Source organism: Zea mays, chromosome 4, assembly GCF_902167145.1.
Source record: "Zea mays cultivar B73 chromosome 4, Zm-B73-REFERENCE-NAM-5.0, whole genome shotgun sequence".
Classification (NCBI taxonomy): Eukaryota; Viridiplantae; Streptophyta; class Magnoliopsida; order Poales; family Poaceae; genus Zea; species Zea mays.
In genome coordinates this window covers 215,112,599-215,138,886 of record NC_050099.1, presented here as the reverse complement: position 1 = coordinate 215,138,886, position 26,288 = coordinate 215,112,599, and positions in this window count along the sequence as shown.

The window sequence follows — 26,288 nt, the reverse complement described above, 5'->3', positions numbered from 1 at the left end:
GTCAGCTGCATGTGTAGGCTTAGCTTCTACGTTTCGTTACTCCGCACTTTGATTTAATGTTGAACACTATAGATATGTATTAGACTCTATGGATGTCTCAAACATCTTGATGTAACTAAGTACCTTTCCGCTATTTAATTCAAGCATTGTGTGATGATGTCCAACTATGTAATCGTTGTGTACGTGAGTTCTGATCCTGGCACATACATGGTTCGCATTCGGTTTACCTTCCAAAACCGGGTGTGACAGCCAGTGTTGCCTCTATCACTCAGGGTAAGATGGGTTAGAATTAAACATGTTAGGAGAATGGGAAGACCACGTAAGCTTAGCTTTTGGTACCAACTTTTGAACTAGGCTATAGGGTGGATCTCCTAATATGTTGTAACCCGGAAAAACCTGTATGATTAATGCAATGAATGAATGAATATCTTTGTTTGGTTCAATGTAATATTGTGTCATTATTCTCCTCATGATATAAAGTCACTACTTGGAACCTTGGGTCGAAGTAACAATGACAGAGCTTCTATTTTTAGATGGCATCTAGACCTCGTCATGGACAAAACGAGCAAGTTCCCCCACCACCTCCCGTAGCTTCAACAGAATGAGATCTTGCGACAGCTGGTGCAACGCCAGCCCTACCCTCAGTAGTTTGGTGGAGGGCAGCAACTACTTATCAGGAATTCTTGAGCACTCAACCACCGCTGACCAAGGCGGAAAACCCACTGGACGCCGATGTGTGGCTCAGGGTCGTGGAGTCTAAGTTTCCACTTCTCACAGGAGCTTGCCCTGATGCCGCAAAGACTCGCTTCACCGCACAGCAACTCCGTGGACCTGCAAGTACATGGTGGGACCATTTCCTCACCATGCTGCCCGCTGACCACGTAGTGACGTGGGAGGAATTCAAGACTGCTTTCACGGGACATCACATTCCCGCAGGAATATTGGATCGCAAGCTTAACGAGTTCCTGGCACTGACTTAGGGGATGCACACGATACTGCAATACGCCCAGGCTTTCAATGACCTATGCCAATATGCGGGTTATCATGCAGACTTTGATGAGAAGAAGAGGGACCGCTTCCGGAGAGGGCTCAACACCAAGCTCCGTGAGCGCCTTAATACTGTTTGGGTCAACAGCTACAATGAACTGGCCAACCTAGCGATTTCACAAGGAGATTGCATCTTAGCCCACAGGGCAGAGAAGAAGAGGAAGGCACCAATGACAGGGTCCTCGCCCCCTCAAAGATTTCGGATGGTCTCCAACAATCAAAGTAGGGGATCCCAACAGCAAGTAGGGAGATGGGTCATCAGGCCGCCTCAGCAGCAGCAAGCACCCAACTGTTTCCCCGTTCCCGCTCCTAGGAATAATCAGCCCTCGCGATAGCAACAACAACAGCAGTTTCAACAAGGAAATGGGAACAAATGCTTCACGTGTGGCAACACAGGCCACTACACCAAGGATTGCCCACGGAATCAACCAAGACAGATGCCAGCAGCTAACCAAGAAAAAGGGAAGAAGCAAAAGGTGCAAGTAAGGCAAGGGAGGCTCAATTTCACTACTCTAGAGGAGCTACCCAAAGGAGCACCTATCATGATTGGTACCTTTTCAGTTTTTAATCAACCTGCGTTAATTCTTTTTGACTCCGGTGCATCGCATAACTTCATTAATCAATAATTCAGTGTCAAATGTCAACTGCCCTTCTACCATACCCAAGGGGCTTTTATGTTGGCAACGCCGGGAGGCAAAATTGCCACTAATCAATTAAATCGAAGTGTGCCTATCCAATTGGGAAGCAAAACTTTCAAAACCACACTCCTAATTCTAGTACTGGAGAACATAGATATCATCTTGGTGTCGGTGTTTTGGGTCCGACCGCACACCCGGGGTTGTCCCTCAAGGTGTTTTTAGGAGTAGGACGGTGTCGCTGACTGTAGCAAAATGGTTCGTGCCAGATGCACGAGGGACAATAGACAATGTTTACAGGTTCGGGCCGCTTGGAGATGCGTAACACCCTACGTCCTGGTGAGTATGCTTGGTGAATGAGGTTACAAGGGAGCTCTATGAATTGAGGACGTAAAGAGTTGAGGTGGGTGGTTGAGTAATAGAGTCGATCGTTCTAAAGGGGTGCCCCTAGGCCTTATATACTCGACCGTGGGGCAATACATGTAGATATGATAACAACGAGTAGCTAAAAGATAGTGAACTGCTTGAGTTTATCTCCATGTAACCCTACCGACTTATCCTCGCATGGCTCCGTTGCATGGGGGCTCCAGCGCGGGAAAGTCGGATCTCTGTTGCGGTCACTCGCTCGACGTTGTGGGTCGTCCGGGTTTGCACCAATCCGGCCTCATGTCGATCTGCTCTGCTGGTTGTCTCTCCCCAGGCCCACGAAAGAATGACCTTACGATTTATTGGGCCCTTGGGCCTTTCGTGAGGTCTTTTACTCTTTTAGTGGACCTGGGGGATATCTATCCCCCACAAGCCCCCGATCTTTGGGTTAATTTAGAGGTAATCAGCCCAAAGATCCCAGGTCCAGCTTGCAGGTGATTTGAAAAAAATGACTTCCTGTTGTCTTCTCCTGCTTTGATCACTCGTAGACCGAAGCTTAGTTTCGTGCTTGTGCCTTAGAGGTCGGCATTTCAATTTGTAGGATTATGATCTTCATTGGGTGCACCGGAGGTGCACCCAATGGGTGTAGCCCCCGAGCTTCGAGTAGATTTTAGAAAATAATCTGCTCGAAGGTCTTCCGCAGAAATTATTTCCATTTGTGCTCCTGCGTTTTAGTTGAGGGTTGGCCTTTTAATCTTGTCCCACGCCTTAGAAGTCGGCACTATCTTGGCTTGGAATGATAATCCATGGGGTGCACCGGAGGTGCACCCAATGGGTGTAACCCCCGACCTTCAAATGGATTTTTGAGGATAATCCATTCGAAGGTCTTCCTTTCGTGTCTCTTTGTTGAAAATTATTCTTTCTGTTTGTAGAAATTGGCATGAAGCTATTCGCATTATGCTTTGGAGGTCAGCATTATGTCATCAATATTTTGCTTCAGAGGTCAGCATATATTTTGTCTTTAGCAGCCGAGTTCGCAATCCATCCATATCTTGCTAGGTAGTGCAATTTATTTGCTCTGCGACTGATTGGACGTTTGATGGACGTTCTCTGTCTAGTCTTCACGTCGCTTCTGTCGGCCATATTTTGTACTTCACTGGCTATATTTGGCTTTCCTCTGATCCTTACTGATATCTCATTTTTGTCTTGAGGTATTCACTGCGTGCCCTGCACAGATGTGACCGTTTCGAAAGATATACTGATAATTCCTGGGCGTCCCCCCCAATGGGTGTGGGCAAGGGACGGCTTGGTACGCTGAGTGTTTTAACCGGCTGCTTCTGAGTAGTAATGTGATGTGACGGCGAGTGTAATCATATCCTCCGCGCTGTTGACTGGAGTCCCAATGGGTGTTGTGTTGCGTGAAACGGCGTCAGCCGCCTGACGTGTCTTCAGACAGGTTGAAGTGCTTATTGAACGCTTTGCGACTGTTCAGTGACCGCTGTTGGAGGTGAGCGGTTGCCTTCTCCTTCTATAAATAACGCCGTTGCCTCTCTGGCCTTTTCACATCTCTCGCTGTTCTCTGTTGCTTCCCTTTCTTCTCTTCCTTGTGCTTCCACCATGGGCAAGAACAACAAGCGCAAGCGCGAGCCAACTCCTCCATCGGAGGAGTTTGGTGACTCGGAGTACTCAGAGGAGGAGTTCTCCTCTGAGTCCGAGGGGTCTCCGGCTCCCATCCCCCTGCGTGAGTCGTTTGATGACTCAGACGACTCCCAAGGGCTCGCGGCGGAGGTCTGGACGTACATCCGGGTCGTCGAGCGCTCCGGGCTCGAGGGCTCGGATGAGTCGGAGTACTCCTCGGATGAGGAGGACTCGGACGGCGGCGGTGAGGACGAGGACGACGATGACGATGACGACGACGACGACGACGATGGCGACGATGACGGAGACGACAGCGGCAGGGGCAGCGGCGGCGGCAGCAAGGACGGTGACGGCGGCGGCAGCAGGGGTAGCAACCGGGGCGACAGTAGCAGGGGCAGCAGCGGCGGCGGCAGCAACAGGGCCAGTGGCTAGATGCCACTGGTCTTTTAGATATTAGTATAGTATAGTTAGAATAATGTAGTAGTAATGTAGAGTAGTATAGCGTAGTGTAGTAGTAGTAGCAGTAATGTAATGTAAGTAGGGAAGTATCAACTCGTAAAGAGTTGATTTGTAAGTATGTTATCTTCCCTTCTAATGAAAGAATGATGTTGGCTTCTCCTTTATGACTTGTCTTGCTCGTTTGTGAAACTAATTCCTTTGAGACAATAAATGAATAACTCGGGCATCAAACTGATGCTTTTAGGAGCAGCCGCCGAGTAACTTTGTAGATGGTGCCGGCGCTTTTAGAGTAACTGCTGAGTGATTGAACACAGTATCGGAGTTTTAGAGATAACTGCCGAGCGACTGAATACAATATCAGCGTTTTAGAGGCGACACCGAGTGACTGGAGGGCGACGTCGGTGTTTTAGAGGCAACGTCGAGCAACTGGTCACTATATCAGCGTTTTAGGGGCAACGCCGAGTGACTGGAGGGCGACGTCGGCGTTTTAGAGGCAACGCCGAGCAACTGAACACGAAATCAGCGTTTTGGAGGCGGCGCCGACTGACTGGAGGGCGACGTTGGCATTTTAGAGGTAATGCCGAGCGACTGAACACGAAATCGGCGTTTTGGAGGTGGCGCCGACTGACTGGAGGGCGACGTCGGCATTTTAGAGGTAATGCCGAGCGACTGAACACGAAATCGGCGTTTTGGAGGCAACGCCGAGTGATAGCAGGCCGCGCGAGCCACTTTGAGGATGATGGCCGAGTGATGAGATGGTGCACCGGTGTTCTGGAGATAACTGCCGGGTTTCTACGTGGCACGCTGGGGTTTTGGAAATAACCGCCGGGTGATGACTGGGCACTGTTTGAAACGGTATCTGGCTCGAGAATATCCCATAAGTGCTGCGCTTTTAGCCGCCTTTGCTTTCCGTGCCCTAGTTCTTGCTTTCTCGCTTCCTAATCCTCTCTGCTATTCGCCTCCCATTCCGCTCGCTGATAGAATCGAGATGGCGCCCAAGAGGAAGACCTCAAGTTCATCCGCTGTGGTGATTCCTCCAATCGACCCCAACAGCCAGTTGCCTTTCGCAGGTAACCACATGTCTATCATTTCTGAGCCTGAACTTCTCCACCTCGTATCCATCGGGGTTCTTCCTCCGCGGGAACTCTGTTCTTGGCGGATTTGCCATGGGTTTACTGTTCCGACCGAGGATACCCATGAGTCCGTTGTTTACGCCCCTTTCCTTCTCCGCGGCCTTGGCCTTCCCATTTCTCCCTTTTTCCGCAGCCTCCTTGATTTCTACCATATTAACCTGACCCATTTGAACCCCAATTCAATTCTGCAAATCTCCATTTTCGTTCATTTATGCGAGGCCTTTCTTGGCGTGCTGCCGCATTTCGGTCTGTGGAAATACATGTATCATTGTCGCCCTGGGATGGCCGGGGGACAACATCAGTTGGTTGGGGGTGCCAGCTTGGAGATGCGCCGCGGGAGGAAAACTGAATATCTCGAGATCCCTCTCAAGGACAGTATTAAGGGATGGCGCCTGGAGTGGTTCATAGTTGAGAATTATGGGAATTCTCTCCCCTCCCGGTCGGGAAGACAGCCGGACGTTCGCACCCCAAGCTGGACCGAGTCTCCCACAGATCAGGAGGTAGCTGAGGCAGGTGTGTTGCTAGCTGAAGTTGGACTGCTGAAAGAGAGGGGTCTGACTGCTGAAGCCTTGGTTACTGATTTTGTTTTCAAGAATATTCAGCCATTGAAAGACAGGGCCTACCCAGCTTATCTGTATCGAGGGCTAGCCGACTCAACTCGGGTTACTAACAGAAGAATTCCCTCTGCAGACTTGGTGAGCCGACTAGAGATGATCCTTAGGGGCAAAGTGTCAAATGTTGGTGCTCCAGTGGCATACTCGGCCTGGAACCTGCCTCCTCCCAAAGCCTTCACCCTTTTTGTGTCGAATCCACCTATTACTGAGGGCAATTTGGGCCTTAGAGTGCAACCCTCTGCTGAAGAAGTTAGTGCTTTGGTTGCCTCGCTTGGGGAGATTCCTGATGACGAACGAAAGGTCCATTTTGAGGTGCCCCTGAACCCTAGTGATGCAGAGATAGGTGCTATGCTTGATCTGCTAGCTGAGGATTCTTCCGACGCTGCTCCTGCTGGGGCGTTGGTAGTGGCACCCCTCCCAGAGGCTGATACGACTTTGGATGCTCAAAAGCCTGTCAGTACTCGCCCAAGGCGCCCTTGCCGAGCCAACCAGCCTGATCCTTCTGCTGATGAACAGAAGAAGAAAAGAAGACGCCTCCAGCGAGTATCCAGCTTTGATCAAGACGCTGGTACCTCGGTTCCTGCTACTGAAGAAGTGCCTGCGACTGGACTTACTGATACTGATCCCAATGGGTGTACCCAATCCGCTGCTGATCCCAATGTGGGTGCTCCATCTGTTGCTGATCCCAATGGGGGTGCTGTTTGTGTTGCCAATGTGGATGACGAGGAGGAAGAAAATGAGGTTCCTTTGACTCGGAAAAATAGTCGGCAGTTCGTCGCCAGCGGTGAAAGTAGCGGAATTCCCTCTCCTGCTTTGTCTGCCCTCATTGGTCTGCAAGAACTGTCCTTAGCCAACTTTGATCAGACTCTCGAGGATATGGTCCCAGAGGACTTGTTATCAGAGCCAGTGGATGATGGTGTAGTAGAGGTTTGCGCTGACGTGCCTGATGCTGGGTTGAGGTCATCCCGCGCCTCGTCGACCTTAGAGCGTGATCTCGAGGGTCGGGAGACTGACTTGGATCGTCCTGATGCCATGGAAATAGCTGAGGGCCCGTCAACCTTAGAGGTGGCTACTGCAGAGAACTTGGACCTCAAGGATGGTGCTGACACATGCCCAGCCCCCGAGGATGTCGCCGAGGATGACTTGACTCGGGTGGGGAGTGCAAGCCACTGCCCAGCCCCCGAGGGTGCTGCCGGGGGTGATCCGGCTCAAGTGGGCAGTGCAAACTATGACCCAGCCCCCGAGGGTGCCCGAGCGGGGTCTCCCTCCTGTACTTCCATGGTCGTTCATGCGGGATCTCCTCCACACTCTGGCTGTATGGTGGTAGCCCAAACTTTGGATCAGGTAGTCGCTTTAGAGGGCAGCGTCCCCGCTGACCGAGTGTTGGGCTCTGTTGAAGGTACTGAGCTGATCTCTGCTGGTTCGTTGCAAGCTGCTTCGGGTGGTGGCCTTACACCTGCTTATCAACTGATCTCTCCTGATTTGGGGATTCCTTCGTTCTTTTCCAACCTCCAGGTACTGTGATGTATTTTAGCTTGATTTTTACATTGCATGAACTGCTGTCATTACACCCATCTGTTCTCCTCATCAGGCTTTGGTGGATGGGATGGCCAGCCAGCTGAGATTGCAGGGTGCTTCCGTCCCAGAAGTGGCTTCGTCTCTTGCATGTTGGAATCTAGTGTCACTTCAACATCGCGTCTCTGAACTGGAGGCAACCAACACTGGTTAGTGCTTTTTTGCTTCTCTTTGCCTTCACTGCGGACTGCTTTACATTCTGACTCCTTTTTGTTTGATTATTTCCTGCTAGGAATGACTCGGCAGATTTCAACTCTTGAGGAAAAACATTCCCGAGATCAGGCTGAATTGGTCCGGCGGTGCGCTGACTTTGAGGAGAGGTACTCTCAGAGCCAAACTGAACTGGGTCAGGTCTCCGCTGCCTTGGATGACGCCAATGCACTGAGTTCTTCTCTTCATGCTTAGCTTGATTCTAAAAAGGTAATTTACAAAACTGTGCTTTGCCTTGCTGTGTTCCTATTACTTGCTTGATTTTTGAAGGAGTTGATTTTTGCTTGCAGGAAGAAAAGCGTATCCTTGCTGCTTCTCGTGACAATCTTGACAGATTGTATCGTGATTCTAGCAACTCGCTGACCATCCTGGAGAGGAGTCACCGCTTTACAATGGAGGAATTGGACAATCAACGTTGTAAGCTGCAGGAATCCGCGGACGAAATGACCCGCCTCAAGCAGTTGATATCAGCAAAGGATGCCACCATCAAAGAACTCCAAGCTTCCAAGAAATCCATTGCCCAGGAGTTAGAGACTGCTCGACTGGCTGCTAAGGTTGCCGAAGAAACTTCTGTTACTCTCAGAGCCCAGCGCGACAGAGCCATGGACAAGGCTATTCGGGCGGGACAAATCTTGATGAGGAGACCCGACGTGGTTGTTCCTGAAGACATAAGGGCTGATGTGAATGCTGCCCCTGATTCCTCGAGTCGCCCTTCTTCGTCGGTCGCTCCTGAGAAAGACATTGCGAAATAGAGAAACATTTTGCGTGCTTTGAGCGCGCGGTTAGCATGATCAAGTATTTGTTAGAAGACATCAGTTCAGCATTCGAATGATATAATTACTCTCTTATTGTTTCAGAATTCATCAGTTCGTGAATTTGCAGTAGTGAAATAACGCGCGATGATTATGAAATTTGTTTGCGGGATATAGAAGTCATCCCTGTATGAGTGATCATAATTACGTCAGATCGCCTTAAGTCGCTGCTGACTTAAGTCGATTATTTTTGTTAATAGGGCGTAGTGGTCACCCTGAATTGCATAGGCATGAGCATGTTGCACCGGCTTAAGTCGCTACTGACTTTAGCCGATTGCTTCGTTAGTAGGGCATAGTGATCACCCCGAGTTAAGTGAGCGTGAGCATGTTGCACCGCCTTAAGTCGTTGCCGACTTAAGTTGATTGCTCCGTTAGTAGGGCATAGTGGTCACCCCGAATTAAGTGAGCGTGAGCATGTTGCACCGCCTTAAGTCGTTGCCGCCTTAAGTCGATTGCTCCGTTAGTAGGGCATAGTGGTCACCCCGAGTTAAGTAAGCGTGAGCATGTTGCACCGCCTTAAGTCGTTGCCGACTTAAGTCGATTGCTCCGTTAGTAGGGCATAGTGGTCACCCCGAGTTAAGTAAGCGTGAGCATGTTGCACCGCCTTAAGTCGTTGCCGACTTAAGTCGATTGCTCCGTTAGTAGGGCATAGTGGTCACCCCGAGTTAAGTAAGCGTGAGCATGTTGCACCGCCTTAAGTCGTTGCCGACTTAAGTCGATTGCTCCGTTAGTAGGGCATAGTGGTCACCCCGAGTTAAGTAAGCGTGAGCATGTTGCACCGCCTTAAGTCATTGCCGACTTAAGTCGATTGCTCCGTTAGTAGGGCATAGTGGTCACCTTGAGTTAAGTAAGAATGCAAGTCAATCGTAAACGAACTGAGTATCTTTGAAACCTCTTTTTTATTGATGACACATTTCCACTTTACAGAGTACATTGTCGTCCCAGCAGTTTTTGAAATACAGCTAGGGATAAAACTTTCTAAGGTGTTCTATGTTCCAGGAGTTCCCGACTTCTGTGCCATCCATCTGAGTGAGACGATACGATCCGGGCCGAGTGACTTCTGCTACCATGAAGGGTCCTTCCCATAAGGGCGATAACTTGTGCCGTCCCTCCCCCGTTAGAATTCGGCGGAGGACGAGATCTCCTATCGAGAAGGATCATCGTCGCACAGCCTTGTCGTGATAGCGCCTTAGAGTCTGCTGGTACCGTGCTGATTGGATTACCGCATTTAGCCATTCTTCTTCAAGTACATCAATGTCCTCCAGCCTGGTGGCCTCAGCTTCTGCTATGTTTTCGAAGATCAACCTTGGCGCCCCAAACTTGAGATCGGCGGGTAGCACTGCCTCCGACCCATAGACCATGAAGAAAGGAGTGTTTCCATGCAAAGCTCGACTGGGTTGGGTTCTTAGGCTCCAAACGACATAGGGCAATTCCCTTATCCACTTTCCTGCGAATTTTTCATTCTTGTCGAAGACCTTTTTCTTGAGTGCCTCCAGTATCATCCCGTTGGCTCGCTCAACCTGCCCGTTGGCTCGTGGATGTGCTACCGATGCATACTTGATCTGAATGCTCTTTTGCTCGCAGAAGTCGAAGAACTCTGAACTTGTGAAGTTGGATCCTAGGTCAGTTATGATGCTGTTTGGTATCCCGAATCTGAATATTATGTCTTGTATGAATTCCACGACCTTAGTAGAGGTTAAAGAAGCAATGGGCTTGAACTCTATCCATTTAGTGAATTTATCGATTGCTACCAATACGTGGGTGTATCCCCCTTGAGCTTTCTTGAAAGGTCCAATCATATCCAGTCCCCAGCATGCGAAAGGCCAAGTTACTGGTATGGTCTGCAGTTGCTGTGCTGGCATGTGTTGTTGCTTTGACAAGTATTGGCAAGCTTCGCACCTCTGAACTAACTCGGCTGCATCGTTCTTTGCTGTTGGCCAATAGAATCCTGACCTGAAGACCTTCCCGACTAGTGTTCTGGAGGCTGCATGTATTCCACATTGCCCAGCATGGACCTCCTCCAGAAGTTGCTTCCCAGTGGACGGGAGGATGCACTTCATGAGGATGCCTGACGCACCCCTTCTATACAATGTCTCCCCAATGAGTGTGTAGTGAGCCGACTGCCTGGCAATGCGCTCGGCCGAGTTCTTGTCATCTGGTTCTTCTTCATTCTTTATATACTTGATGATTGGCCTTCTCCAGTCACCAGAGTCTGACTCGGGTTGATCTATAATGTTGCACTCTTCTGTTTGATCTATTGAGATACTCGGCTGCAGTATTTCTTGCACAAAGACTCCGGGTGGGACCTGAGCTCGACTGGATCCCAGCTTGGACAGTGTTGGGACTATGCTTCGTCGCCGAAGGTCCTACAGGGAGAAACAGCTTCGGCTGAAGCTGTCCGCATGTGATGACTGAAGGTTCCTCTTCATGAAACATCGGAATTACAAACCGACTTAAAAGTAGAATGACCTTTTAGTCCATAAATGTTTGAGTCGTTGTTGTAATCTTTTATGAGGGGCATAATTGTAATTCCTCACAGGCTGTGTCCTGTGCCTATAAATAGTGAACAATAATCCTTTACTGTTCACGCTTTCCGGTAATTGCAATCGCGTCAATCTGGAATTAATCTTTGTCAAGGCAGAGGTATAAATGTATTTAATACTTGGATACATTTAATTGAGATAATGTAAAAGTGATGTTGTTCATTTATAATTTATTTGTCCTTAATGTTTCGTATTTCACATTATTTTATATAAATCTATCAGAGCTCAACTACGAAGATTAAACCTTCGTAATTGTATCATGTTTAACCTTCGTCCGAAGTTCATTATCCTTAATAGGATAATGCTTCATTGGACGAAGGGTGTTAACATTTAACATTTTATGTTGCCTTGTTCTTAATTCATAGCATTTGAGAACGAGTCCCCAACAGACAGTACATCGGCTGCCGTGTTCCGGTCTCTTTCTACATGATGAAATTCCAGACCCTCAAATTTATCTTCTAGCTTTCGGACGGCAGCGCAGTATTTTCCCATTGAATCGCTTGAACAATCCCACTCCTTGTTTATCTGGCTGATGACTACCAGAGAGTCTCCGTATACCATCAATCTCTTGACGCCCAATGAGATGGCGATGTTCAATCCATGGATCAGAGCTTCATACTCAGCTGCATTGTTGGAGGCCGGAAATAGCAGCTGGAGGGCATATTTGAGGTGCTCGCCTCCAGGTGCGGTGAAGAGAATTCCTGCTCCTGCTCCCTGCAACTTCAGTGAGCCATCAAAATACATTCGCCACACTTCTGCAATCTCTGGGTTATCTGGTACTTGCTGTTCAGTCCACTCTGATACGAAATCAACCAGTGCTAGAGTTTTGATGGCAGTGCGAGGTCGGAACTCGATGTCATGAGATCCCAATTCACACGCCCATTTGGCTATCCGGCCAATGGCCTCCTTGTTGTGAAGAATATCCCCTATTGTAAAACCGGTGACTACTATGACTTTGTGGTCATCAAAGTAGTGACGTAGCTTGCGGGCAGTTAGAAGTACTGCGTATAATAGCTTCTGAACTTGAGGATACTTTTTCTTTGAGGGGCCTAGAACTTCACTGATGAAGTAAACAGGATGTTGCACTGGGTAGGCGTGTCCTTCTTCTACTCGCTCGACTACCAACATGGTGCTTACCACGTGAGTCGTGCAAGAGATATACAGTAGTAGATCTTCAGCTGGTTGAGCTGACGTAGCTCGTCGGGGTGGCTTCAGTACTGGTGGTGTTGTCAAGAATTTCTTCAGTGCATCTAGAGCTTCCTGTGCTTCTGAAGTCCACTGAAACTTATCCACCTTCTTGAATAGCTTGTAAAATGGCAAACCTTTTTCCCCCAGCCTGGATATAAATCTGCTCAGAGCTGCCATACATCCAGTAAGTCATTGAACCTTCTTTTGTGATCGAGGTGCTTCCATCTTCATGATAGCTTCAATCTTATCCGGATTAGCCTCAATTCCTCGGTGGCTGACGATAAACCCGAGTAACTTTCCCGCCGGTACCCCGAAAACACATTTTTTAGGATTAAGCTTCCATCTATACCGTCTTAGAATGTTGAAAACCAGCTGTAAGTCTTCGATGAAGTTTTTTGAATTCTCCTTTTTGATTACCACATCATCTACGTAGGCCTCCACACGCTTGCCCCAGTGATCGGCTAAGCACGTTTGGATGGCTCTCTGATAAGTCGCTCCAGCGTTTTTGAGGCCGAACGGCATGGAGGTATAACAGAAGGCGCCAAACGGAGTGATAAACAACGTTTTTTCCTCGTCTTCCTTCGCCAAACTAATCTGGTGGTATCCGGAATAGCAATCCAAGAAAGACAACACAGAACATCCAGCGGTGGAGTCCACCACCTGATCTATCCTCGGGAGCCCGAAGGGATCCTTCGGACAGTGTTTGTTGAGATCGGTATAGTCGACGCACATGCGCCAATCCACTTTATTCTTTTTGAGTACAAGAACAGGGTTGGCTAACCACTCGGGGTGTAACACTTCTCTAATAAATCCGGCCGCGACCAAGCGAGCTAACTCGGCGCGAATGGCCTCTCTTGTCGGGTGTGAAACGACATAGCTTTTGCCGAATCGGCCTTGCCTGGGGATAGACCTTCAGTTTGTGCTCGGCCAGTTCTCTTGGGACTCCCAGCATATCCGTAGGTTGCCATGCGAATACGTCTCGGTTATCTTGCAGAAACTGGACGAGCGCGCTTTCCTATTTGTCGTCCAAGCTGGAGCTGATGATGGCAGTCTTGCGTTCATCAGCGAACCCCAGGTTGATCCTCTTGGTTTCTTCAGTCGGCCGCATAGAAGTCGCGTCCTGAGCTTCGTTTGCCGGTACTGCAAGGTCCTCTTCAGGCTTAGAGTTCGCCATTGTCGAAGAAACCACCGACGGCTTGGTGGTGAGGGCTGCTTGTATGGCCACTCGGAAACACTCTGCGGCGCCTTGGAAGTCGGCGCGCACAGTTATGATTCCTTGCGGCCCTGGCATCGTCAATATCATATACGTATAATGAGGGATGGCCATGAATTTGGCCAGTCCCGGCCTCCCGATGATGGCGTTGTACCCGCAGTCGAAGTTCGCCACTTCGAACCTCAGGAACTCGGTCCTGTAGTTCTCCGGAGTTCCGAAGGTGACTGGCATGTAGATGTGGCCCAGCGGGTATTCCCCTTCCGTCGGCACGATGCTGAAGAAAGGAGTGTCCGACTCGTGGAGCTCTTTGAGGTGAACTCCCAAGCCTTGGAGTGTCTGGGGGAAGGTGACGTTGATGCTGCTCCCCCCGTCCACTAGCACCTTCTTTACCCGGCTCTCTCGGATCACCGGATCGACGAGGAGCGGGTATTTGCCTGGATGGTCGAAGTTGAGCCATTGATCCTCCCGAGTGAAAGTGATCGGGTGTTCCGACCACCGGTACGGGGCGGGAGGACCGGTGGTCGCCACCAGTATCTGGCAGTCGTTGAGATTTTGTTGTCTTTTGTTCTCCTGCGACCCATGTCCGCCGAAGATGACGTTGACCTCCCTGTCGACACGTGGGAAAGCTCCTCCTCCTCCCTCCTCCTGCTGATGGGGTTGTCGTGGTTCATCTGGTCCTCCCCTCGGCGGAGGAGGAGGTAGAGGTTGGAAGGGTCGGCCGTGTCCGACGGAATGCTTGAAGTCCCGGCAGTTACGAAGAGTGTGGCGCATGTCCTTGTGGTACGGGCACTGGGCGTCGAGGATGTCATCCAGCGTGCGTTCGCCTCCACGAGGTCCTCCTCGGGCGCGAGAGGCAGGTGGTCCGGCGGCGTGTACTTCTTCGCGAGGCCTCTTCTCCCATCGTTTGTCGGGTTGCTGGTTCGCGTCACGTCGTGGTGCTGCCGGTGCAGGCTTTGCTCCTCCGATGAGGTCCTGGGCCCTCTCATCAGCGGTGATGTAGAGGTCGGCTTCCCGGAACAGCTCCTCGGAGGTAGTCGGCGCCTTCTGTAGTATGGCTCGGACGAAAGCCGAGTCGTTGGATCCTCTGTAGAAGTCCTCGATCACGGCCGCCTCCGTGACCTCGGGGATACGATTTCTCATGGTCTGGAACCTTTTGATGTACGACCGGAGAGTCTCGTCCCCCCGGCGCTTGATGGATTTGAGGTCCCACGGTTGCGCCGGTTTGTCGGAGAGGGACTGAAGTTGGCGGTGAAGCGTCGACTGAAGTCGCTCCAGTTGTCGATGCAGTGTCGGGGTAGATGTCGCAGCCATTGCAGCGCGTCTTGCCCAAGGACAATGGGTAAATACGCGGTCATCACGTCTTCGGATGCCCCGGCAGCTCGGGCAGCGGTGGTGTAGACGGCTAGCCAACCCCCTGGATCTTGCTTAGGTTCATATTTGTCGACATTGGATACCTTGAAGTTGGGAGGCCATTGGATGGCCCTAAGGCGCGGAGTAAGAGCAGACACTCCGCACGTGTCCTCCTGTCGTCGGGGATGATGTATGTCCCGGGGAGGGGAGTAGTGGTTGTGGTTCCTCGACCGCCCCGGGTGGTACCACCAGTTGAGGCCGTTGCCGACTCAGTTCTGGTGGCCTGGCTCTAAGCTGGGATGCCATGATCCCTGTCGTACTGCTCCCGGTGGCGGATCTCGTTCTCATGCCGCCGTTCGCGCGAAGCATTGATGGAGCTTCGCGCGTCTCGGCGACTGTTGATGGCGTGTCGTAGATCGTTCGGCGGGTGAGCAAGCGGTAGAAGATGGTTGGCCGCCTGGGTGAACAGTCATCGGTAGCCCTCAGCGTCGGGAGTCCGAGGGAGTCCATCGGCTATCCGAGCTAGTACCCCTCCGACTTCGCTCGGCGTGTTCATAGCTCGGGCGAAGTTGGGATTCAGATTGCGCCCGAAGAATGGATTCTCCCGGCGTTGCCTTGCATCTTGCTCGGCTTGCTCCTGAGCCCGGCGACGATCACGTCGTCGGGAGTTCCTTCGTTCTCTGAAGACGCGTTCTTCCTGAGTCTCTCCTATCTCCGAGACCTCGTCTTGCGAGACAGGCTGCTCCGGATCCCGTTCTCCGGCCGCGTGATGTCTTCGAATGTTCCTGCGCCGGTTCCTCCGTCGGCGGGATTCTCGTTGAGGCGGTTCTTCTCCAGGTGCGGTCGGCTCGTCGTCGGAGACGGTAGGCGACTCCACTCTCCCGATGAAGAGGACGTCGGGGTAGAATGGTACTGCTATCGTGGCGACCTTCTTTCCGTTCTCCTTTGAGGGCGAAGGAACGGAAAGAACAACTTGCTTCTCCTTGGTCTCTTTCTTCCTCGCGATCCGTGTCCATTCTTTTGTCGGGGAAGTAGACAGTGGAGTTCTCCGGGTCAGCGGGCCCTCGGCCCCCGACTTTCCGAAGACGATCTTTTTCCGGAGAGCAGGAGGTTGCGCTTCTCTGGCATTTTCGGAGTTTGTTGGAGGAGACTTCTTTTCCGGCGGATCCGCAATGCGGTGCAGAGTTCCTTCTTCATCTGCTACGGATGAGATTGTTCCGAAGCAGAATACGGATCCGGGACGCAGGGTGATCTTGCTGTAGAAGGTGACGACCATTGAGCTAGCTTGGATCGTCGACACACCCCCTACCTAGCGCGCCAGCTGTCGGTGTTTTGTGTCCGACCGCACACCCGGGGTTGTCCCTCAAGGTGTTTTTAGGAGTAGGACGGTGTCGCTGACTGTAGCAAAATGGTTCGTGCCAGATGCACGAGGGACAATAGACAATGTTTATAGGTTCGGGCCGCTTGGAGATGCGTAACACCCTACGTCCTGGTGAGTATGCTTGGTGAATGAGGTTACAAGGGAGCTCTCTAAATTGAGGACGCAGAGAGTTGAGGTGGGTGGCTGAGTAATAGAGTCGATCATTCTGAAGGGGTGCCCCCTAGGCCTTATATACTCGACCGTGGGGCAATACATGTAGATATGATAACAACGAGTAGCTAAAAGATAGTGAACTGCTTGAGTTTATCTCCATGTAACCCTACCGACTTATCCTCGCATGGCTCCGTTGCATGGGGGCTCCAGCGCGGGAAAGTCGGATCTCTGTTGCGGTCACTCGCTCGACGTTGTGGGTCGTCCGGGTTTGCACCAATCCGGCCTCATGTCGATCTGCTCTGCTGGTTGTCTCTCCCCAGGCCCACGAAAGAATGACCTTACGATTTATTGGGCCCTTGGGCCTTTCGTGAGGTCTTTTACTCTTTTAGTGGACCCGGGGGATATCTATCCCCCACACTTGGGGACTAGCTGGATGACCCAACACCAGTTCTTGCTAGATATAGCTGCTAGGGCTCTAGAAATCCATTCTTCCACCTTTGGGGAGCTTACCTTGTACCTACCTAGCCAGGGGAACAGTTGGTCATGTGCCTTTTCCATGATAGAGCTACCCCTAGAGAAGATTCCAGTAGTCTGAGTATGCAGGTGTCTTTCCGGACGAGCTGCCAGGAATGCCAACAGATCGGGATATTGAGTTCGCCATAGAATTGCAATATGGAACTGCACCTATCTTCAAGAGGCCCTACAGAATGCCACTAACTGTTGGGGACCTTCGGCGTCCGAAGGTCCTCAAAAACATGATTTAATAGTGTTTCTGGAGTATAATGTGCAAACAGGTATCTTCGGACTCGAATCGGTATCACAGAGGGAGAAGCTCAAAGCATACGAAGGTTGATACAGCACCGAAGCTGTGAGCAGAAAAGCTTCGGCATGGTGGCAGGAAAGGAAACCGACTTAAAGATGAAAAGGCTATTCGGACCTCGATGGATTACTATAGAGTTATTGTCAGATGTAAAGGGCATAAATGTAATTTTGTAAGGGCTGTGTCCCGTGTCTATAAATAGGTGAACAGTATCCCCGTACTGTTCACGCTGACTTGGCATTTGCTTTTGCGTCACGCTTGTACTTTTTACCTTCTCTCAGGACCGAAGGTACATTTGTAATTTGAAATCATTTCTATTTTTCCATGTTAATAAAATAGAAATGATTCTATGATGATGCTTATATTATATTTCATGCTTTATATGAATCCTTCGTCATTACTTGTTATGTTTACGAAGGTATGTCTCTTATGACCTTCGTCCGAAACTCATTATTTCCCGAAGGGACATAATGCTTCGAAGGACGAAGGACTTTAACACTTAACACTTTTTATGTTGCCTTGTTCTTAACTCTTAGCATTTGAGAACAAGTCCCCAACATTGGCGCCCACCTCCGGTGAACTCACTTCCATTTCTTGAGCTTTGAATACCTTCGGCGAGCGTCACCTTCGTCATGCCGCCGAAGAAGGCTTCAACAACAGGAGCTGGCACACTGCAGTCGCTGGATCCCAATCAGGATGTTATTTCTCTTAGAGAAGCCCGAAGCCAGAAAAGGAAGGCTGTCAGTCCAACACCTCCGGATGATGATCTTGATCAGGAAATTCAAAATTTGGAGATCCTTCAGCAACAAGTTCAGCGCAGGAAGGAAAAGATGGCTCGTCTAGCTGATCTTCAGAGACAGATAGATGAAGCTTCAGAAGAGGTCCGTCATTTTGTTCAAGGCGATCAAACCCGAAGGCCTCCACGCAGAGAGCTTCATCAGGAAGATTTCCGCAATGAAGACGACTGGTATGAAGATCTCCATCATGGAAACTTTGCTTTTGATGATGCTTCTCCTCTTTCAACAGAATTGCAGGCTACACCTTGGCCACAGACTTACAAGCCACCCTAGCTTCCCATATATGACGGTCACTCAGACCCGAAGCAATTCCTAATGAGCTACGAGGCAACAATATCTTCATACGGTGGCAATACGGCAGTCATGGCAAAATCCTTCGTCATGGCCGTCAGAAGTGTTGCTCAGACCTGGTACTCTTCTCTTCGGCCAGGGACAATCACTTCTTGGCAGAAACTGAAGGATATGCTCATAACTAGTTTCCAAGGGTTTCAAACAAAGCCGGTCACTGCTCAGGCCCTTTTCCAGTGCACCCAGGACCACGAAGAATACCTTCAGGCATATGTCCGAAGGTTTCTGCGTCTAAGGGCACAGGCGCCGACAGTGCCCAATGAGATTGTCATTGAGGCCATGATCAAGGGGCTTCGGCCAGGGCCATCAGCGCAGTATTTTGCCAGGAAGCCACCACAAACGCTGGAGAAGCTGCTCCAGAAGATGGATGAATATATTCGAGCTGACAATGATTTTCGCCAAAGAAGGGAGGAGGCCTTCAGATTTTCTGAGATGACCAGGGGCTTCGGAGGAAGATTCTATCCGAGGCATGTCAGATCAATTCATAATTCCAATCAAAATGATGATAAGGGGAGCCAGCAGCAAAGGCCACAGTACTCCTCACAGGCTTCGGGGCAACAGCAAAGCTCCTTCCGACCACCAGCTCCAAGAGGCAGAGGCGCCAGGGGCTTCGGCGGAAGATTCGGGGATCAACCCAGAAGAATATTTTGCTTATTCTGTGGTGAAAACAAAGGTCATACTACCAGGATGTGTCATGTTACCATTCAAAAGCAAAAAGAGATAGCCGAAGCTGCCGCGCAACAGGCTCAGCCGAAGCAGGTCATGCACACTGCTTCGTATCATTCGCCCTACATCCCAGAATATGTGGGCAACCATCCTGCAGTCTCTGCTGCTTCGGCAAGTCAGCCTTCAGCTTCCTGGCAACAGCCCCCGCCTCCACCTCCGTTGCAACAAGGCCAGCAGCCAGAAGGGAGCCAATATGCTCCACATCAAAGGGACTTCAGAGAACAGTCCGAAGCTCGCACGGTCAACAGCACCGTGCCAGAGTCAAAACACATCTATTGACAAATATCCTACCTTAATAGCAATCTTTTTCATTCAGTTTTATTTTTTGTAATAAAGGACATTGTTTAGGTTTCATGTAATTAGTTTCGTTGATTCCTACAAGAAAAATATGTTTTCTTCACAGGTTTGTGATAGTAAAAAGGACCTTCGGACTATCGAAAATCCTTCGAAGCAACAAAAAGTCGTTCTAAGGAACGCAGAGTAAGTCTGACGAAGTCACAAAAAGTCGTTCCGAAGGGAGCGCAGTGTAAGTTTTCTGCTCCAAAGTCGTTCCAAAAGGAATGCAGAGCATACAGCGAAAAGTCAACGCTGATACCGCCTAAGTAAAAGGCGAAGAAGCTCCAAAGACGTTCCTAAGGGAATGCAGAGCTTATACCGCCTAAGTAAAAGGCGAAGAAGTTCCAAAGACGTTCCTAAGGGGATGCAGAACTTACAGCGAAAAATAAACGCTGATTCCGCTGAAGTAAAAGGCGAAGAAGCTCCTAAGGGAGGCTTATAATGAAAAAGTCAGTATTGATACAAAAGATTGTGCCCCATTGCAGGAATATGCGTATCTTCGGCACAAAATATCATTTTGCATAACATAACATCATCACATCATTTTGCATAGCATAATCATCATACATCATGCTGCATGTGGCACAAGAAGGGGGCATGTTATCGATCTTCGGAAAATGCTTTGAAAAAGGGCAAATCATGCCAAGTTACAGGGAGAAACAATATTGATTTTCGAGGTATAGCTTCGGAGATTATTTTTACGAAGCTTGGATATTTCTTATCAGAACACTATGGATATTGTCGTGATAAATGATAAATTCTTCTTCACGAAGCATGAAAAGAAGGGAAGGTGTTTTTTCGTCGAAGACTCAAAAATGGTACGTGTTTAAAGTTTCATGCATCGTAAAGAATTGAATCATAAAACAAGTATATTACATACAGGATTACAGAATATTACACAAATCATATATCAAATGTTTTTTCCAATAGCACTTAGTCTTCCCTAAGTACTATCTCTGCAGCTTCGTTCAGCAGTCGATCGACAACCTGATCCATGATAGCTTCGGCCATTTTTTTTAATTTCGTCGTCATCTTTAGGCTGAGGGCCCGAAGATGCTTTAGTAGGAACTGAGTGAGGACGGGATACTATTACATCATTATTACAGATCGCGAACGAACTATAAAATTAAAAGTTATAATGCAATGAAAACTATTCGTTAGTACCTATTTGCCCTTCGGGCTCTGCGTTTTTCTCAGCAGCCTCGGCTACTTTTCTAGCCTCATGAATCCCTTTCTCGCTTTTCTGAATGATTTCTTGGGCCATTTCTCTACCACCGTTGTCCCAGATGTCGGTGAAAAATTTTCCCCCAACCGCGCTAGCTTCGGCTGAAGGATCTTTTATATCTTCAGTGGACAAGGTGGCTTCGGACTGCGATAAAATCTTTACATGTTCACATCCTTTCCCCTCCAAAATGGTGGCAATCCCTCTGGCACCAGAAAAAGCGCAGATGTCTCCGCGACTATTTAAAATTTCTTCAAAGGCCTCCGCCTCATGATTGATCCATTCCAGGGGACCTTCGGGGTTACCTCTTATAAAGTTTTCTTCTTGCGAAAATGCGCCAACGCTGGCGAAGCTAGTTTTTATTTTCTTGACACACTCCATAGATTTCTCGAAGCATTTCTTCTTGGCTGACCGAAGCTCTTTAACAGTTTCTTCTAAATGATTTGCCCATTGGTCGCTGAGTTCTCGCCTTGTTTCTTCAAGTATGCATTCCTCTTTAGCTCTGGCTAATTGTTTACGAAGGTTTTCAATTTCACGCTTCTGAGCTTCGGCCTGACCTTTGAAAATAGCTTCGTCTTCTTTTATTTTATTTATTAAGGAATGCAATATTTTGTCTTTTTCGAGACCTTCGTTCCTCAGTTCAATTACTTCGGAACGAAGGTTGCTCAGGGCTATAGTACATCCTTCGTCCTCAGCATCTTTCTGTGCTCTGAGGGCATTGCTGAGTATCAGGCCCTGCAGACAGGAATATGTCTGTGTCAATAGTTTTAAACAAACGAAAAATCTTGAACTCAACAAAAATATAAGAATTCTATTTGTCGCACCTTTAAACTGTTGTAAGCTAGGCTGTCAGCCAGATCGTTCTTTGACAGCACCGAAAGTCCGTCTTCTAAAGTTGGGAATCCGAAGCTTCTGCTCATCTCCCGACAGACAGAAATTTCCTTGCTGTCAGGGAGGCAATACAAGAAATCTTCTTCTCCACTGCCATTAAATATCAACGCCCCCTTTGGATATTTCAACCTTTGGGCATAGTGTTGGGCCTCTTGTTCTTCTTTTTCTGATAATTTTTTCCCCGAAGCATGACGAAAAATATAATCACGAATTTTGGGGGATGCTTCGGGGGTAACAACACCAGTTTCTTCAGCAAAAGTTGGCTTTGTTATTTTTTCTGCCTCACTTTCCAAGGTTTTTGCCTTTGTGGGCTCTGAAGGCCCAGCTTCGGCTTCAATTTCTTGCTCTGGAGCTGCAGAACCAGAAATTTCAGCTGTTGTTTCAAAAGTAATAGCAGCCTTCTTCGGAGGTGTGCTCGAAGATATGATCGTTTCCAGTACATCTAGCACATTAGCCATTCTTTTTCTCTTCGGAGTTGCAGCTGGCACTTTTTCATTTTTTGATGTCCCAATAATTGCTGAAGGACTCAAAACTTCTGATGTTTTGGAGTCCTCGGTTGCTTCCTTTACCTCTTCCATTTTTTCTGTGAATGGCGCTTCGGCCTTCTCTTTCGTTTCCGGTAACAAAATTTTTGATTGCTCCAATTTTGTCTTCGTTGGTACTTCGGCTGTTTCTGTGACTTCTGGCAGCAAAGTTGGCTCGGCTGGTTTTTCAGCTTCGGTGGCCGAAGAAGTCTCTCCGGTAAACTCAGGCACCGAAGCTGGTTCAATATAACGCGGCCGATGCGTAAGAACCTTTATCTTCTTCCTTTTTGGTTCTGGCTCGCTAGGAGCAGCTGCAGTTTCTTCTTTTGCAGAGGTTGTATTTTTTCTCTTCTGCCTTCGAATGGGGTAGCAATAGTCAGGGTAGACAAACCCGATGGCATCAAATACCCGATTCAGCCTTTTCTTTTTTCGGCCTCCGAAGGCTGCTGACATTGCAGTATCTTCGGCCTTCGAGTAGGTCCCAAGCAGCTCATCACTTAAATTGTCAATGCTTTTCAACCACTCATCATCTGGCTCAATAAATTTATCTCCAAATTTAAAGGTGTACTTAAACCTGACAAGTCCACCTTCGTCGGCCTCTTTAATGGTTTCTTGTGGCATTTCCCATTTCTCCGCAAGCGGCCACACCCTGAAGGCAATATGCTCTTGTACTAAGTCCCTTGATCCCATAAAAGAGCAGACAACGCCGAAGGCTCTTTGGCACTCTTCGGCGGCTTCATTCATTTCAACCTTCGGCCTCCGAAGGCCGAAGCTTTGCCAAATAGGACGCATGATTATACCTTTGATGTCTTCTCGTGTTTTCAGATCATTTTTTACATAAAACCACTCTGTCATCCAGCCGCTGGGCCATTTTTTCCGAAAAGTTGGCACGGGGCAGCTTGACCCAGACCGAGAAACAAATTTGTAGCAGCCAAAGTTATTGTGATACTGTTCCTTACCCCAAGGCTTTGTTTCATATAATAATTCATGTATATTACAGAAGCTTCTTGCGTCAGGCTTCAGACCTTGGCTTCTCGTGGCCCACACGAAGATATTTAGCCTTATAATAGCCTCTGGAGTAAGTTGATGAAGATAGACTTCGAAGATTTTCAACACCTCCACGACGAAGCTGCTCAAGGGGAATCGCAATCCGGCTTTCAAAAAGCTTCGGTACACCACAACTTCATTTTCTTCAGGGTGTGGACAAGTCTTTTCCCCTTCGTCCGCCCTCACAATGGACAGATCCCGGAAATACCTTCCTCTCATATTAACAAGATGATTCTCTTTGATAGTTGATTTACCATAAACTGAATGGCTTGGTCGCCAGGGGCGATCTTCGGAGTCTTCGCCACCGCTGTCCACATCATAACTTTCACTGTCACCAGTATCTTCAGACAGCCCTTCCAGAATTTCCCTGGTGATCTTTTCTGTGTTGGTCTTCGACATTGCTATAAGAAACCCTAAGTTCTTCTCTTCATCAAGACTCAGCTTCATTTCAGCAGCAGCCTTCTTAGCAGCTTCAGACATCTTCGGAAACACTAAAAAACTGTTTTCAAAGCCGAAGCTTCAAAGCTAAAAGCTTAGCAGATCACAGTGCACAAGAGCTAAAAAATGAGTGAGCAAGAGTGGTTGGCCAGAAAGCGTGCAAAATAAGTTTGCGGTATGGCCGTATTTATACGCTTGATGCGTTGAAAGTTGAAAGACCCCACTTGTCATTGAATGTTGCTATTCTAGCAAAGGGAAGGTGTTTTTTCGGACCTTCGGCATAAAGCCTTCGTTCATATCGCAATCTGAATTTATTATTTCAAACAAATTAATATTGCGAGGGGCTACTGTTGGGGACCTTCGGCGTCCGAAGGTCCTCAAAAACATGATTTAATAGTGTTTCTGGAGTATAATGTGCAAACAGGTATCTTCGGACTCGAATCGGTATCACAGAGGGAGAAGCTCAAAGCATACGAAGGTTGATACAGCACCGAAGCTGTGAGCAGAAAAGCTTCGGCATGGTGGCAGGAAAGGAAACCGACTTAAAGATGAAAAGGCTATTCGGACCTCGATGGATTACTATAGAGTTATTGTCAGATGTAAAGGGCATAAATGTAATTTTGTAAGGGCTGTGTCCCGTGTCTATAAATAGGTGAACAGTATCCCCGTACTGTTCACGCTGACTTGGCATTTGCTTTTGCGTCACGCTTGTACTTTTTACCTTCTCTCAGGACCGAAGGTACATTTGTAATTTGAAATCATTTCTATTTTTCCATGTTAATAAAATAGAAATGATTCTATGATGATGCTTATATTATATTTCATGCTTTATATGAATCCTTCGTCATTACTTGTTATGTTTACGAAGGTATGTCTCTTATGACCTTCGTCCGAAACTCATTATTTCCCGAAGGGACATAATGCTTCGAAGGACGAAGGACTTTAACACTTAACACTTTTTATGTTGCCTTGTTCTTAACTCTTAGCATTTGAGAACAAGTCCCCAACACTAGCCAAGCTTGCAGAATTGAAGAAACAATTACAAGAATTGTTGGACATGGGATTTATCCACCCAAGTACATCACCTTGGGGATGTCCAGCCTTGTTCGTAAAGAAGAAGGACGAGAGCTTAAGGTTGTGCATAGATTACCACCCACTCAACGCGGTGACTATCAAAAACAAGTATCCTTTGCCTCGTATTGATGTACTTTTTGACCAATTGGTTAGAGCTAAGGTGTTTTCCAAAAATAGATCTCCGCTCCGGCTATCACCAAATTAAGATACGGGCAAGTGATATTCTGAAGACGGCCTTCTCAACCAGATATGGGATGTATGAATACCTGGTGATGTTGTTCGGGTTAACAAATGCGCTCGCATACTTCATGTACCTGATGAATTCAGTCTTCCTGCCCGAGCTGGACATGTTCGTGGTGGTCTTCATTGACGACATCCTGGTATACTCAAAGAGTGAGATAGAGCACACCAAACATTTGTACACGGTAATCCAATGTCTGAGAGAGCACCTCCTTTATGCCAAATTATCTAAATGTGATTTTTAGCTAAAGGAAATTAAATTCTTGGGTCACACTATCTCTCAAGAAGGAATAACAGTTGATCCGAATAAAGTACAAGAAGTGATGGATTGGAAGCCACCCACCACTGTCCGTCAGATTCGAAGTTTTCTAGGATTGGCAGGGTAATATAGGCGATTCATTCCGTATTTCTCCCGAATTGCTAAACCCATGACAAGACTATTGAAGAAAGGAGCAAAGTTCGAGTGGGGTCAGAAATGTGAGGAGGCTTGTCACACCTTGAGGCAGCATCTAACCATAGACATGTGTTGGCGCAACCTAACACCAACAAGCCATTTGATGTGTATTTTGATGCCTCTAGCACTGGGTTGGGTTGTTTTTTAATGCAAGACAACCGAGTCATTGCCTACGCATCAAGAGCACTCAGACCTCATGAGTAGAATTATCCTATTCACCATTTAGAGTTGGTAGCCGTCGTCCACGCCTTGAAAATTTGGAGACATTACTTGATGGGAGCTCGATGCAATATCTATATAGATCACAAGAGCCTCAAGTACATCTTCACTCAAGCCGACCTCAACATGAGATAGAGAAGATGGCTGGAACTGATCAAGGACTACGACTTGGAAGTGCATTACCATGCTAGGAAAGCCAATGTAGTAGCAGATGCCTTAAGTTGGAAGTCACAATGCAATTGTATGACAATGGATCCTCGCATCAATACCCTGTGTGACGAGTTGAGTAAGATGAGGATTGAAGGAATTCCTTCTAGAACCTTGAACTACATCTCCATCGAACCAACCTTGTTAGAACAAATTATTATGGCCCAACTTGGTGACAAGGGAGTGCAAATCATCAAGGAGAACCTTAACCAGAAAGTTGAGAAGTATAAGTGCTTCCGCCAAGACAGTAAGGGGATATTATGGTTCGAATAGGTTACCCAATAGTTTGGCTATCTTTATACCTTGTTTACCACTGAATTTTTGGGTAGTACTTTTTATTGCTTTATGTGGTTTTGGGTATTGAGATACACAATATTCATGATCATACTTTTATTATTAGTTTGTTATTTACTGTTCATGATAAGAACATTATGTTAATTGGAACATGGAGCGACCACCCGAGAAAATAGTGCTACCACAAGAGTGGTATGGGGTGCCTTGGCTGACTAATTAGGAAATCTAGTGGAGAACTACATTACCCGAAAGGGGCAAGGGCAGTAGGGGAGTAGTCAGTGTAGGGAGGTCCTTAGGTTGATTTTGCTGCGATGGCGGTTAGGCGAGGCATCCT